The sequence below is a fragment of the Cynoglossus semilaevis genome, chromosome 1, assembly GCF_000523025.1.
Source record: "Cynoglossus semilaevis isolate Cse_v1.0 chromosome 1, Cse_v1.0, whole genome shotgun sequence".
Classification (NCBI taxonomy): Eukaryota; Metazoa; Chordata; class Actinopteri; order Pleuronectiformes; family Cynoglossidae; genus Cynoglossus; species Cynoglossus semilaevis.
In genome coordinates, this window is record NC_024307.1 from 24067747 (window position 1) to 24071886 (window position 4140).

The following is a 4140-nucleotide window of genomic DNA, read 5'->3' on the forward strand; positions in this document are numbered from 1 at the left end:
CTGGGAAAAGGACAATTTACAGGCGGTGGCGGTGGCCAAACAGGAACATCTGCCCAGATGTTGACCCCCACTGGCTGTGTGTTTGACTCAGAGAGAGCCTGTGGCTGAGGCTGCCACCACAGTGCAGATGTCACACCTTTTAATGTGGAGAAGAGAGCAGCCTGTTCTCTCCTCTTCAAAGCCTTTTCAGCCGTGTTAGTCACGTTCACCACTCCCAATGATAAGATCATCCGCACTCACAAGGCTGGCCGGTCGCCAGAGGACTGGATCACTCGCCTTACCGGTAATTTGACCAGTACGGTGGTTTACCGACTGAGCTGTCCGACCTCGTCCGCCTCCTTGTTCTCCTCCTCCCGTCAACACTCAGTTAGATTAAATAAGCTTCTTTCGCCCTGATATCTCTGCCTCCTTATCCTGTTGTTGTTCACACATGTGGGATCCCGTGTCGCCGTTGTCCACAGATGGCCAAGTAATTCAATCCCAGTCAGGCCTGGGTGTGATTGTGATTGTGCTCTGCCCGTCGGCTCAGTGCAAGAATTAATAGAGATGAGAACACAAAAAAAGATCAGTTTCAGATCAGTTCACCTGCAAAAGCCCTCACTTCCCCGGTCGTGGGGTATAAATAAGGTTACTGTGGACAATAAAAAGCCTGGCAGCCACCTGTACGCTGAGGGAAGCATTACTTACAGCCACCTCTGAAAAGGTTACTGAAACTAACACTGTCACCAGGCTGACTCCTCACAGATCAGGTTCCAACTGTGGTGACCTACGTCAAAGAGCCAGTCTCTGGGTGGATTTTAAACCTCACCTCCTCAGACTTTACACAGAGCAGGTGCAGAAATACATTTCACATGAATTGCAGTTTCAGGACCGAGGGTTACTTCACAGTTTAAGTTATAGTCTGTAGCAGAGTTCTATAATGTTTGCCAGACCAGGAACTGTCAAACTGATACAGATAGAGTATTGACCCCCCCCATCATGTACGTACTGTACTGCATAAAATAATGTTTTATACTGAACATGGACTAGTGTATTAACATAACTTGTTATTCAGCATTTAATCGTAAGACATTCCAACAACACACAGATTTACACATATGAAATATGCAAAATATACCAAAACTTTCCTGACCCACCTCCAGGTCATGCAATGGAAATCTTTACAATTTGTATTTATAAACAGACAGCATGTAGTTTCCTTCCCTTCCCTGCAGAGGGCGTTACAAACACGATTGTGATGTGTTTTTCCATGTTTCAAGTGCAAAAAACATTACTTCTTTCTAGAAAATGAAATATATTCACCAATTTAAAAACCTTATGTTCACAAAATTGCTGTAGAAAATGTTCAAATTGATTTCTGGGGTTTTTTTAGATGCTCAAAAAGAACTAAGCTTGGTCCCCCTAAAATATTTTCACATTTGCAGTACTACATCTTGTGGCAGCAGTACAACAACATGGTACCAATAACTAGTGGTCACAGAAGGAACTACACAGGGCAGCATGCTTTGAGCTTAGCTCCTTAAACTCTTTCAAGTTCAGAGCTGTGACTGAGCTAGTGGTCACAGAAGGAACTACACAGGACAACATGCTTTGAGTTTAGCTCCTTAACGGACGGGGCCGGTACTGATGGATTTGTATGTTATCCTAGTGATTGCTTTATGGACAATTAGAGAGAGAAGGAAGTGTGGACCTTTATCAACACTGCTTCAAATGTCAATGCCTCCATCTGTTATGACGATGTGACGGTAAACATCTGCAGTCAGGACTGACAGACAGAAGGGGAAGAGTGTAGAGGAGGAGGAGAGGTAGAGTTCAGTCCAAAAGGTGATCGGGAGCGAGTCCAGCAGCAGGTAGTGTGTGTTCTGTCATGTCCTGATGGCTCGTGTGTGTATGTGTGTGAGATGAATCATGGTTGTATTGGAGCTGAGTGTAAAGGTTGATGCCACCCAAACGGACAGATGGCAGCAGAAATAAACCCAGTCACCCTCACTTGTTGACACACTGTAAGAGGGGACAGTCATATTTGTACAGTACCATGTGAACAGTCCAACAACAACCTCTGCTGCTGTGTAAAAGGTCGTTTTGGAGCTTTTAAAGCCAAACTCCATCTGCTAATTAAAACATATCTGATTAACCCCCGCCCTGCAGGCGAACATGACAGCAAAGCTGTCTATAAGAGGATTGGAGCTGAAGTTATGATCAAATATTAAAACTTGTCATAGGAACAATTTAGCACACTGTTTTTCAAATGGTGGGTCATGGCCCTAAAATGTACAAAAAAAAAAAGAATATTTTTTTAGTAAAAGCAAACATTTCCTCAGCTTATTAGGTTCCAAGCTCCGCCCCGATACTACTGATAGGTTAGAGTAAGAAGTGGGAAACCAAAACAAGATGGCCACACAAATAAAAAGGATTTGTGTCCCAGAGTGCAGCTGAGGTTTAGGTCTAGAGCTGAGATAGTGAGGTAATCAATATTTCCACGTTTATGTAAGAGTCGGTGTGTTAATACCAGAAGAAGAAACCCACTGTCCCACTTACTGAGTTTGATCATTTTCTCTCTACAGTTCTCAAATGACTCACAGACTGAATCACTGAGTTCATGTCTGGGCAACATGTGGTCCATGGGCTGCTGTTTGAATAGGCCAGGTGTAAAATATCACTAAAATGCCTGTAAATGTAGTGAGATATTATCACAAGGACAGTGAAAAATGGCTGCAGTCAAACTGCCATTGTAAAGAAATGTAGTTAGGGACAACCCAGAGCAACTGGTTAAGCTCAGATATCTATTGTCAGTTATTAGTTAATGTAAAGTTGAAGCAATTTTTGCATGCACTAAATAGATTTGGTCTAGTATAGACCTGCTATTGATATTGTTCTGTAACTGGTAAGTAGATGATGGTTTTTAATCTGTAACCTGCTCAAAATATCACTGCAAATGCTATGAAACATGACTGCATGACTTTCTTATGAGACACACCCATGCATAAGGCACTGAACAGCATCCTGCTGTTTTATGTTGTACCACATTTGTAACGATATTCTGAGCACATGAAAAAGCATCGGAACTGATGTGCTGATGTGGATTATGGGAATTGGAACTAGGTTCCTGTGGATTTTCTTCATTTCTGCAGGTCAAAGGGCACTGTGACCTTTAGTTTAATGTGATGTGGCAACATCTAGTCAGTTAGTAATACTAATGTATGTGATGTGGCAACATCTAGTCAGTTAGAAATACTAATATGTACTCCTCTCTCTCTCTCTCTCTCGCTCTCTCTCTCTCTCACTCTCACTCTCACTGTAGGTGGTCTGCGTGTGTTCTCATGCAGTGACATGCCCCTCTACAGACTGTAATGAAGTGTGTTTTTACTGTATACTGGCTGTATGTGTGTGACGATGCAGGAATGGGAGTGTCCCTGCAGTGAACGCAGTGACAGTGCTGCTCATGTCCATGAAGGACTGCCACGATTCTATAGTCGGACGAACGTCTTGGCTGCTTTGATTTGGCACAAAGAGAGAGAAACAAAGAGCTGTTTTTATGGTGTTTACATCCCTGGTGTCTGGCACCACTGATCACGTACAGTCCGTGCCGCCGTGAAACTTGCTGGCAACAATACAGGAAGTTTTCCTGTCTTTATGACTTCCTTCATAGCTAGGCTCACAGGAAGCCTTACGTGCAGGACACAGAAATAGTCTCTGCTCCCAGAGCACATGTGGGAATGTTAATGTCAGCGCTATTCCATGCTCCCATCATGCTTCCTTCCCATCATTCACACTTACAGTGTACAGTCGAGTGGGGACAGTGAATACTGTGATTCATGGCAGACTCAGGGCCAGAGTCAGGGCTTTTTCTTGTTAAATAAACGCCATAATTACATTTCTCCAAGCGTGTGGTCACTATAAATGGACCGAGATCTAATTCAGACTTGTTGGAATTATTGACACCTCACCCATTGAGCCAGGCTGTTTTTGTTTTATATATTACATTCTGGGACAAGCCCTGAAAATGGAAGATCTTTAACAACAATTTCTAACTAGCTACTGTATGTTCTTCTAAACGTTTATGTTTTCTGGCTTCATTGTTGAATATATGTGTCAAATTTAACAAAATTAACTTTTAGTATAATTTAAGTAAACGTTTAC